This window comes from Siphateles boraxobius, unplaced genomic scaffold (genome assembly GCF_051911475.1).
Source record: "Siphateles boraxobius isolate OS27281-9 unplaced genomic scaffold, OSU_SipBor_1 22, whole genome shotgun sequence".
Lineage (NCBI taxonomy): Eukaryota > Metazoa > Chordata > Actinopteri > Cypriniformes > Leuciscidae > Siphateles > Siphateles boraxobius.
In genome coordinates, this window is record NW_027508833.1 from 24,498,397 (window position 1) to 24,511,310 (window position 12,914).

At 37.9% G+C, this 12,914-nt stretch overlaps 1 long non-coding RNA gene across 2 annotated transcripts in view; it reads left to right on the top strand.

Moving 5' to 3' along the window:
* Positions 1-12,914, top strand: part of LOC143746943 (uncharacterized) — a 69,580-nt gene that overhangs the window by 28,911 nt on the left and 27,755 nt on the right. The window contains exon 2 of one of the 2 annotated variants that reach the window (XR_013206636.1): positions 6,023-6,172. The exons of the other annotated variant lie outside the window; for it this stretch is intronic. This is a non-coding gene — a long non-coding RNA (uncharacterized LOC143746943). The remainder of the gene's footprint in view (positions 1-6,022; positions 6,173-12,914) is intronic. 2 annotated transcript variants of the gene reach the window in all.

A 12,914-nucleotide genomic window follows, 5' to 3' on the forward strand; every position in this document is an offset into this window, starting at 1 on the left:
TATAGTCTTGACGTGTTTTAAGGAAGTGCAGACAGTTTAACCGCTGTGGTGTTAATCAGCTTCCTGTACATGCTGTAACAGTAGCTCATTAGGCTGGTAACGTTGATATGTACTAACAGATCAAAACAAATTATTCAAAGTGTTGCATCTATGGAAGTTCTTTCCTCTGGTGGGAAATTTAATCCAGGGAGCCGCTTGACATTATTTAGAAGCAATTATTTTAGAAAGCCGCATAAATACCTCCAATTTACTACTGAAGGAGGTGTGTTTTTATTATAAATACACTCCTAAAATGATCTTTTTAAATTGTGCAAGTGACGGCTTTTAAACATTTGCAAAGTCTAGAAGGACCAAAAGAGTTTGTCTTATGACGTAAGCTAAAAGGGTCATAGCTCTGAAATATAGCCAGTCAAATACTCAAGTGTTGTTTACAAAGTGATTCATTTTCTGTGCTTATTTCTGAGAGAGTCTGTGGTCAGGCAAAGGTTTGAAAACCTTATAGTAAATTCCTTGATTGTAAAATTTTGCTGCATGATTGAAAGATACACATGAAATACACACTGTATATTTATAAATATTTTAGTAAAACTCACAATATAGTTATATTTGTTAACATGAACTAACAAAAACATACTTCGAAAACATTTATTAATTAATGTAAATTTATTAATACATTATTTAAATCAGAATCTGTTAATATTTAATGGACCTGAACAATGAACCGTTGTGTTTTTATTAAGTACGTTAACAAAGATACTGACCAACAAAAAAAGATATATACTGTAACAAATGCATTGCTCATTGTTAGTTAATGCACTAACGTTTACGAATGGGGCCTTATTGTATATTGTTACCAAGATTTATTTTTACACAACATAGAAAGTATCATGCAAGTACGTAAATACATCAAAATATGACTGCAGGGGTTGAGATATAGATATTTTGACAAAAATATATGCAATCATAGGTATTCTTCTCAGCTGGCGCATATGCATACACACATAAGCATTTCTATTCCAACAAATGGGCACACACACACACACACACACACACACACACACACACACACACACACACACACACACACACACACACACACACACACACACACACACACACACACACACACACACACACACACTGTATATATGTGGCTTTCCGGATGTTAACAGTCAGTGACAGAGGTGGCAGATCTAGGTACTAGACTCAATGCCTGGCTCCACAGCTCTGGAAACTGGATCAGGGGAAAGTGTCGCGTTTAATTATGCTCCTTGCTTCAGCTCAGCATGGAACCATCTGCCACTGCGAAATATGACTTTAATAAAGAAAGAATTTTCCAGTGCATAATTTAATGGTAATGGCCGGACAGTTATGTTAGAGTCATACATTAATGCGTGTGAAATGCACGCTGAGACGGAGGCAGAGAGGTTTGGAAGGGCTTTTGGTGATGTACTGTGACATCTCACAAACACTGAGATATCATTGACTACAGTGCATCATTTTGTTGGTGATCAGGCTCCTTGGTGGTTTTACTTATTGTATTCGAATTCTGTGTCATAAAACTGGTCATTTTTTTTGGTGATTTTAAAGGAATTCAAATTATAACTGTTTTTTTTCTCACTATAATTATCATTAATAAATGGCAATGTTCAATACAACAATATTTTTGTTTTTTAATCCCCAACAGTAACCATTAACCACCTTTTAAAGTGGTTATGTGACGTATTTCAAATGTTCTGAAGACAACCGGCATCATAGCCACAATTTTTCATTTATTTTGGTGAGATTGGCACACAGAGATATTGTATGGCTTTAGAAGACTTGAAAAATAGTGCACAAGTCAGATGGACTTCTTTAATGCTGTTTCTTTGTGGAGAGTTACATTTGTGGTCACTATGAACGATGCATAATTCAAAGATTGTAAAATGATGACCAAATATTCATTCTCTGGTTGAATTATTCCCTAAACTATGCTTTAGAAAGTGCATGAGACTAATGTTCTACCTGTTTTTTAAAAAAACAAAGAGCCTTAACAATCTGTCTGATTAGTGTTCGTACCTTGGACAATCTGAAGAGATGAATAAATTTAGTTTCTTCAGTCATGTTTTTCATTTATTACAGACAGTTCCTGGGCCATATTGGGTTTATTTAAACCTCACGTGAATAGCACTGATTCCTCAATCAAACCCCTGCTCTTGACGACTTTCTCAATGCTGAACTCAGCCCCTCCCACCCCAAAGCCAGCCCTGTCTCCGAGCTCCTGTGCCACACCAATGCCTTTACACATTTCACATATCCCTTTTATTGCAAATTATTGAGGATTTTTAGTGCTATTCATAAAAAAAGCACATTTCCCTTTATCTGCAATTTACGGTGAAGCTTTTGGCGCAATTTCCGATACTCAAGTTTTATTTCCTGACATTAGCGTGCTATTTTGTGGGAATGAAGGAATTTTTTTTCGCCCGCTATTCACTTGACTGCAAGGACCTTTCAGCTGACGTCGGGGGCGGAGGGACACATACACAAAGACCAACAGCTGCAGCCACTCCGCGCTCCCGGTACCCCCCTGTCAGATTCGGGGCCTCGGAGCATCGGTAGCCCGGCTCGCTGAAGTGCACGTTTCCAGGCAGTGCAGTCATGTCATTCACAAGTGAACAATGCTCCTTATTAGTCTCTCTCCGTCACAGATTTGTCACCACTGTGGTGATGTAGGATGCCTATTGATTAGGCACAAGCACTGGAAATTGTGCTGTTTGTCAGGAATGCGTTGTGTTTGTCTTGTGGTGTGTTTTCTTAGTGAATTTGCATATAAATGAAACCATATACTAATGTATGCATGTAGACATGATCTATGTATAAAAGCATGCTAGCATGTAAAAAACGCACACGCAATCAGGATGTGTCACGGACAGGAAGACAACACATTGTTATTGAAGGTGTGAAAGCATGTGAGAAACAATGTGTCATGTGATCCCATTTTCAGACTTAACAACGTCTCTCTTTGTTTGGGAAAACACTTTAGTTGGTTCACACGTCAAGTTTCAAAGGCAAAAAACCTTCTTGTAAGGTTTTTAGCGACAAAATCAATCTTGTAGCATTTCCCAGTTCAAAAGGATTTTCACCCCTGCTCAGAAAAATAACACAAGACGCACGCAAGTGTAACGCTAATGACATTGCAAAATCATACAGTTCACATATAATTTGTATCACACTATTCATGGTGCATCTAAATGCAAAGTCTTTTTCAAAGCAGAATTACAGGGCGCCTTAATGCCCCCCGTGAGCAAGCCAAAGGCGACACATGCGGTACGGTTAGAATTACTACTGCAGTGCTCAAATACTGATGTTGTAAGTGAGCTACTGTATTTTGCAGTATTTTTATAGTACATTTTGCTATATTTGTTATATATTTTGCTACTTTTTATATATAGATTTCAGAGAGGAAATACAGAGAGAGAGAGAGAAGAGATTGCTTAATGTCTTTTTATATTTCACCTACAATTTTATCTGCTGTTTGATAACATCACCAAAAATTACATAATTTTTTGATGATCATCATCTTAAGTAGAACCTCTTATCAGCAACTCAAAAATCAAACAGCTATGGCAATTATTGATATGATGTATGGCACATATTGGATCTATGATATATTCCACTTATTGGATCTGAAATATATGGTTATTTTCTAAGATTTTCTCTGTGTTGTGGCAGTTCAATAAATGGAGCTGAAAACCATCCTGTAGTATCGTTATTCATTCGTTCAATGAAGTGAATGCTAGATTCGTCAACAATTATGATGAACGTTTGAGATATTATTTTTGTTTTATTGTTGTATTATTATTATTTTATTGTGTCTGACTGTTGACCCATTTCGAGTAATATTGAGTGAAAAGAAAACGCATTTTCTTGAGAAAATAAAGCAGGGGATCCACCCAAGCACAAGTGAATACCTCTGAACATGTTGAAAAGATTAATTCTAAACAGTTACTTGCCTTATTTTTCATTACTTGCATGTTTTAGTCATTTTTGAATCTGTTTTGTCCTATTACTCAAAAACCGGTGTCATTCTAGTGTGTGCTCAGAGTGCTTTAAGTTATTATACATGATCCAAGATAAGACCTTTTTACCTTTCAGTTTTACAGGGTCTGTTAGGTGAACAGCAATCAAAATTATTGTAAAATCAAAGCATTGTCATAAAGACCTGAATATGATGGTGTGGCTTTGAACACCACAAGCCAATCAGATTGCTCCGAGACTGATCAGAATCCACCTGACATTGGTTTCGGTTATCAATGCAGGTAAATGGCATCTCACCTGATGATAAAAACGGATACAGATATGCCGCCGGCTTTCCTTATGACTCACTTTAAGTCCCTGACTCACTTCAGCCTGTCCTGTGGGCATGTTCGAACAGGCGTTCTCAAATCTCTGTCCCTGTGGGGTCGGTTCTCTCTCTCCTTGCCCCTCTGCCCCCTAGCAAGCAGCCCCGTAGCACCAGGGAAAGTATCGCTTTAGCTTAACTGATGAAAGCGGTGCCCCCCATCTCATAGCATTAACTTGTTTATCTTTAGCAGAAGCCAAAAAAAAAAAAAACTTTCAAGCTCCATTGCTCATTCTGTGTGAGAGAGATAGACGAAGAGACATGCGAAAACAAAAGGCAGCCACTGAAATTTGCATGGTGCTCAATTATACATTAGCGAACATCACTTGGCAATCTGTTCATATCAATTTAATTGGATTTTAATACTGCCTCTGATCTTGTTTTCTAATTAACAGCAGCGGCTGGCAATAAAGCAGAACCATGCACCCAGCAACACCTTTGATCCTGGCCATATGGAGTTCCTTAGAGCTCATTGGAGAAAAAAAAATCAGTCACCTAAATATGAGCCCATGACAAGCCCAGTGGAAAGCGGGTGGGGGTGGATCAGGGCAAAAGCGGGTGCCCGGGAGTCAGTCGGCGTGTCAGGCTGAAGGCGAGATAAGTGTGACCCCCAGATGGCCGGATATCACTCCTGCTAACGCTTTCATTGATTAATTTCTTTCCTGATTGGTTATGATTACTGATAAATAAAACATGATCTCTGAATCTGATGCAAATCAGCTCCTGAGCTTTAGGGAAATGTTGATTGCTTTTTCAAATCTGTTTATTTCCACCCTTGTTGCCCTTAACTTTGTATTTGACGTGGGACTTTGAGAGCGTGTTTTCATCTCTCGCTTTCATGCTGTAAGAGTGGGGATTTAAACCCTCAAAGACGGCGCGGATAGCGACGGAAAAGTTCAATGTTTTGACCAACGGTTCTGGGGGAAATCAAACATTTTGGCCACTGGAGTAATGTCTGCCGCATTGTAAACACGGCTGGCTAATGCTTGATGTTTGATAATGCGCAACAACATTTGCAAGAGTTTTCCGATCGTTTCTGTTGTGATGTAATTAATGGTATGAAAAGATTTGAGTTTTTTTTTTGTATGTGTGTGTGGTTATTTATTATTTGGTTACTTATTTATGTTCTTCATCTAGTCGCAAGGATGCTCGACGGCCCTGCAAACTCTTAAATAATGCATAAACGATATAAATTAAAACAGTTTAAATCTCTAAAACCGATTTCCTGCTAAAATATAATTTTCACTGCCAGATAGAGTCTTATTCTGTCTTCATTATAAGCCGCACAACAAATCTGACGATCCTACAGTCTAATGATACAATGCTTCATATTAACATGCTATCAAAATTCATTTACCGCACTCCATCCAAAACATTTTGACAAGCCTCATCTAGATATTCTGTCATATTCCAAGCAGCGCCACCTAACGATCCTCAAGCGCTGCCAATATTCCCTGATGAAGAGAGACAGGGGGAAACGGTTAGGCCCCACCTCACCATTTAGGTTCCTAATTGTTATTAATGCTCCTGATCAAAACATACTGATCCAGCAGTGTGTGTGTGTGTGTGATGGAAAAAAAAGGATGCCAATGCTGCAGTCTCTGTTTTTTTTTCTTTTCCCCACCACCCTCCTCTCTGAAGCAGACAATTGAGGGGGAAAATGACAGAAGAAGAAGAAGGAGGTGGAGAGAGAAATCTGCTGTGCGTCAGACAGTCCATGGAGGAATTAGAGAGCATGGCTGATTCACCGTCCCCTAGAAGCGGGGGTGTTAATTTGGAAATCTAGGACTGGTATTTGGAGAATGCTAATTTGTAATTAGGAAGATTAACTAAATCTGGGGAATAGAGAAGATTATTGACTTATATAATAAAATCAACAATGCTGCCCTGGTTAAATAATCATCGCCTAAAATCACACGTTCCAAATGCGCTGGGCAGGTTACGCAGTGTGCCAGCATGGGAGCTTTGATCCGTACTATCCAAAAATAACAGTGTGAGATAACCGGGGATAATATCTCCATCAGACCAGGCCCGCTAATATCGCTAAGTAGATAGCTTGTGATTGGAATGTTATTGTAATTATGAGCATCAAAATCCGCTCCTTGGTGTACGACTTGAGATTTTGATCATTACATTGAGATGATGGGTGTCCAACTGTTCAGGATGGCAAATTAACACATTTGTGTGTGTAACGTAGCAATCCTGAAAATGATTGTAAATTGAATTATGAAAATTTCAGAAATTGCATCAACACAGAAAGGAGAGTAAAAGATTTTTTGTGCAAATTTACTCACTGAAGAATATTGCCGGTTAATATTTTTTATTAACCGTTCTGATGTCTTCTGGTCATTTCTGATCCATTTTCAGAAAGGAAAAGGCTATATTCGCCACATTGTTTTTAGTATTGGAACAAGCCTTTGGGACATTTGATAACGAAAACAGGCATTGAGTTTGAGAGTTTCAGTTTTCAATTATGGCCATCCACCTTTGACCTTTCAGAATGTTATGAAGCTTTAAATAGCACTGATTTAATATTTTTAAATATTATTATTATTATTCAATTGTCAATCTATTACAAACACAAATCATGTAACTGATAGTAGATAATACAGAAGTTAGAAAATGCGGTTACACTTTATTTTAAGGTGTCATATAAGATATTATGAAAAACCAAAAGTGTTTGAAGGTATACAGGGATCTTTTGCCAAAGTTGTCTCAACAGATTATGTGTAACTCCTAAATGATTATATCAATTTAATTTTTATTTATTAAATTGTATGTTATTGTAAAACACTCACTGTTTGACTTATTTGAAGAACCTTTCACATTTGACCTTTGATCTTTTAGAATGGTTTGCAGCATGCTATTCTATTTAAAATATTTAAAATTTATTATTATTAAAAAAAAAAACGTCAGTAGATTTTTTTTTTTGTAATACACTGCAATCATGTGTGACCCAAGTACAAAGTGGGTGGCTTTTATTTTTAGGACAATAGGAAGGTTAACATTAAACTCTCTGCTTACAATCCATTCAAAATAATCCTTTGGTTAAGTTTTGACTAGAGAAAGTTTCATTTGATGAAAGTTTGTTTACACAATCTCAATTGCTTCCCTCCAGTGTTCTGTTTTCATCATTTTGCAGTTAAAAATGTTACAGACATTGTTTAAAATCAAAATTCCTCCTCAAATAACCTTTATGCAAAGGCGTCTGGCAAATACTGCCTTAGGATAACATGATACATACAGTGAGATCACGATCAGCGCAAACAACTGTGCTGCATCTGGCAGCTCATTTTTAAGTCAATGCATAAATCTGCATTCAAATCTCAAATTCTTCCTCAAATTATTGGACACAGGTATTGGCGACATTAGAAGCGAGAAATTGAGTATTTTACATGAGATGAAGAACAAAAAAATAACCTTTTTTTCAAAACAAACACTTGGCAAGTGGGAAGATGGTCTCTTAATATGAGATGTCACAACATGTGCACAGTAAGAAATACATTACCAGCAATGCATGTGTGTTTTGGATGTATGATATAATGTTAAAACTAAAGTAGACAGCAATGGCGTGCTTGTCATGCACTTTTGCCAGCTATTATTCTGTGATTTATTCATAATGAAACTTCACAACAAACTGCCAATGTAAAACCATATGAATACATTTGAATTGTCTTGCAACTTGTCATAAACTAAAAACACGACAGTTAGAGTCTGCATACAATAAATGAAAGCCAGTTCAATTACAGTGACTGCTGTATCTGTTTAGTATGTTATTAAATGCTTCTGTTTTCATTTTTTTTAATCAGATTTTTTGTTACCTGTTTCACAGAACTTTGGTGGAATATCATATGGAAATGTGTTTAAAAAAATCTCATTAATTGTATTCAGTTGCATCATAAACCTGAATAGTTCATAATTGGTACTAAATAAGTAAAATTCCAGAAATGCAAGGTTTTGTGCTATAAATTAATTTGTAAGTATGTGTATATATATTTGAAAGTGATTGCTAAAGGAGGGCTATGTTAGCCACATACATGCAAATCAAGTGTCAGGTTATTGACAAATTAATAAGTGCTGCGTACTAAGACAAATCTTTCTTTGTTGTTTGTGCTGCTGGTATGAAAAATTACTCAAATTGTGGAACTTTTTCAAATTGTGGACTTGTGATTTCTAACTTGCAGACCATAAAATCTGTGAAAATTCGATTGCAATTCTAAGATGGCATTCTATGCTTTTGTCATGTATAGGCTACTAAACTGTCAGTCATCATTAGAGCACTGCCTTCAGGCTGAATGATGCAAAGACATTAGAATTCTGCCAAAAGTATGTCTGATTTGTTCAGCGATTAGGATATAAAGTTTAGCCTACAAAATGTTTATCATAAACTAGTCTATTTAGGACTGGGCGATAAAACGGTATCGGTATTTATTGACGGTACACCATTGTCGGTAACGATATAAACATTTTTCGATAAAGCGCTCAATATTTTCATTAAAATGCGTGCGCATCACCAGTAGATCTTAGGGGCCGTTCACTAATCACGTCTAAAAATGCGTGGAAAGTGTGGCTGTGCCGCTGTCTCCTTTCCAAAGCGCTTGCGCTTTCGTGGCGTCTGTCGTTGCTATGCCACAATAAACTGCGCACTCACACATCATGTTGACTGAAGGTGCGTTCCATTCAACCGTAAGTGGACTGCGAAGTTAAAGATGACGCGAGCACCACAAAGTTGCCCTACTTCAAATGGCAAACGTAATGAAAGCGGAATGAAACTGTGCTACTTATTATTTTGTGTTTCATGGACCGTTTATCAGTTTGGAACAATATCAGTGCAGCGCGAGCCGATCTTAATCAAGCGACACTGTTACCACACAGCGCTAAGAGATCCAGTAAACAAAGCATTTGACAATTTGAATTCACCACTTAAGTAATAACATCACTGCGAGATCTAGTGAGAAGCATTCAAATTTATCCGTTATTAACGGATCAAACAGCGCTGACGAGGAAACCAGGAGAAACATTGTGCCATGAATGAACTATAGGCTTTAAGTCCACAGATCAGCAACATTCACCATGGATTTAATGTAGTAACACTAACTGTAACCATGAAAGTTTGGCAGGAATAGTAAAATGCTTTCAAGTAGGTCACACAAAACTCAAATATTATCATATTTATTTTTTAATGTGATGACCAAAACATTATTTGTTCATCCTTCAAATATTACCCCATCTATGAAACTAAAAGTTTCAAGATGCAGGAAAACTCACTTTTAATAAATATTTTTTTTTATTTAAATCAAGGACATTTTTCTGGTATTTCTTTCTTTTTGGTGGATCGAAAACGTACCTAACGTGACACCACTGTGTCATATCGAACCAAACTGTGATTTTTGGTGCTTCTTGTTACAGATGTTGATCTACCTCAAAGTTTGCCTTGATTGTTCTACGTTTACACCTTTACATAGCACACATTTTGTAACATTTTATTTAAGGTCAAGAGTTTTTTTTAACACTTACTATTTTATCTTAATGTAAGACATAAAGAAGATTTTTTTGATTACATTTTATTTTTGACTGCTAAAACTAATGTAAGCAGAGCACCTAGCATTTTAAGCTGGCTAATATCATATACTGTAGACTTGAGAATGGACTCTAATGACACTCAAACCACTTAAGCAACTGCACAGAAACACCCTGGCATCATCATTTACTTAACTGTCCAGATGCTTTTGACTCACCTGTTTTTATCTTTCCTACATGTTCATATACACATTTGTTCGTGCAAGCTGTGTTTTGATGCTTTACAGGCGTTCAGTGTTCAGCAGGTTTGATTGACTAGCCATTGGATCTGAGGGTCAGTGTTGATTGGTGTCGAGATTTGAGCTTACAACCTGCGAACACACGACAGGTCATGCGTCGAGCAGACGGTGACGGCTCTAGGAGCAGGTTCGGGGGTCCTTCGCCCTCGCCCCGTTCCCGCTAACCCCCAGCTCGGCGCAGTACGCCGTCTGACAGCTCAGTCAGCTGACGCCCGATGCGTTTCTCATTAAGCTCTCATCCCCTAATCCTCCAGGCCCGTTTGAAAAGCCATCCACACCTCTTCCGTCCAAGACACAGCAAGCCTGTTTGTTAGAAGATGCAGCTGCCTCCCTTTCTCCTTCGCTCGCTCTCTTTCTCTTTTTCTCGCTTTTCATAAATGAATATGCCACTCTTGACACTAAAGACTTAACATCAAATGAGCTTGGGAATCTACTTCCACAGTTTAACTGCCCATTCCAGAAGCTTTGTTTTCAAAGGCAAGGAAGTGGAATTCACAGGCATAAAGTTCTCTTTGTTCTTCTGCCCTCTGGCCCTCCGAGCCTGTGCGGACGCTACCATAGGGAGAAGCCCAGATCAAAAAATCACCCTGCAAAAGAGCTATTACCTGGCCCCCGATGATGCCCCCTGGCATTCACAATTAAATCAGTCGGGCTGGAAATTTCCTTGTAACGTCAATCAAAATTATTTTCTCTGGCATGGTCGCTTTCTTAAAGGCACACTGCTGTTAGTCTAAGGGGGGCTGTCCACTTAATTCAAAGCTCTTTATTCGAATCAGGCTAAAGACGAAGAGTTGGCAGAGAGGGTCGTATCCTCCAGCATACAGTTGTCACCAAAAATAATGTGGCTCGGAATAATAAAAAAAAACCTACAAAAGCATCAAAAGAGGGACTTTTTAAATAATACGCTGGACATATTCTAGTCTGCGGCACATTACAGGATTGGTCTAATACCAGGAAAGACAGCTCGCTGCCCTTAGTCGCCTGTTCTGTTCTTGGTACGCCACTTAATAAGATGGTTGAAGTAGGATATATTGACCAGGAGTGTGAATGGTTGCATCAAAAGACTTTCTGCACACGCAACTAATAAGATACCCGGGTCTTGATCACTTAGCCAAGAATAAAAAAGGGAAAATGAATGACAGATTGAATGAATGAAGGAATGGCACATCAGTGATATAAAATCACCTTTTGTCTTCGCTCACTGTTTTAACGAGCCACATTGACCATCGAAAAGAAAGTGCGATATTAAGCAGAAAAATTCAGTGTGACAACCTGCTTTAAAGCTTAAAAAACCTCAACAATCCCCTTTGTGTACTTACTGGTGGGCCACCGCTATTGTTCTGTTATCTTTGCTTCTGGAGGTATAAATCATGGCTTGTCATTCTCCGGTTTTCATTTTCTACTTCAGCTGAATCTTAGGAACAAGAAACATGGTTTTCCTAATGCTTTGTGTTTTAGATGGCTCTGCATTGTTACCTGATGTAGACAAAGGTGGTTTGTCATGTTTTCAGATAGTTACATTTTTTTTTCTTTGTGTACTGGTTCCATTAAAAGTGTGCGTGTGACTGATTGTGCATGTGCATTTGAGTGCTTGTGCGTCAGCGTGTGGGTATGTGCATATGTTTGTGTATGCAAATGTGAATGAATGTGTGTGAGTGTTGAGTCAGAAGTGTGCGAGAATGTGCTTGTGTTTAACCCAACTGATCTTAGAATCTTTTTTTGTCTTGTTTTCCAGGAAAAAATATCTATCTCTTTAAAACAAGATCACTTAACTTGAAGCAAATATGTGTAAGATGATACAATTAGGCATACAAATAAGAACATATTACCAATGAGATTTTTTCCCCTCCAGATCTATTCCAATTCAATTTATTTAGATTTTTTTCTTCTCAAGTTAAAAAAAACGTCTTGATGGTGTACTTGCTTAAAAGTAAGGCATAATCCTATAATCTTAGTGTACACACACACACACACACACACACACACACACACACACACACACACACACACACACACACACACACACACACACACACACACACACACACACACACACACACACACACACACACACACACACAATAAGAGTGTGTAAGTGTGTAATTAATATGAGTTTTATAAGAGTGTATGGGGACTATTTTATTACTTTATTTATTTAATTACTTAATTATTTAACTATTATATTTGTTGGAAAATGGCATAATATTTTGCAAAAATGCATGAAACCCACATAAATACAAGAACACTGGATTTCTAGGAACTTGCCACTTGTGTTTTTATCATGACAGAGGAAAAAAAAGACAAACAAAATTCTGATAAGAACATTTCTGGTGTGTGGAAAAAAGTGCTGTGTGGAAAAAGTAAAAAGAGTGTCATAACTGATGCCTAGGTTGTGCACAAATATCCAGGGGAGACGTGCAGTGTTGACCACAATGGAGAAAACAACACATATGAAAAAACAAAACAAAACTATATATAAAAGAGAGAGAAAAAGCCCGGCTGGGACTTTACTGCTCGTAAGCATCCCTATGCCCTACTCCCTTCGAGGGGCAGAGCCCTTGAAGTGGGACTTTGGAGTGAGCACAGCACTTGTGTGCCATTATGTAGCCGTTTGGACGCACTTGGTGAAGGGAGAAACGAGAGACAATGTAATTTCCTCATTATTTTCACCTGGGATGTTCCCATGACAACGCAGCATGGTGCCCATCAGCTGA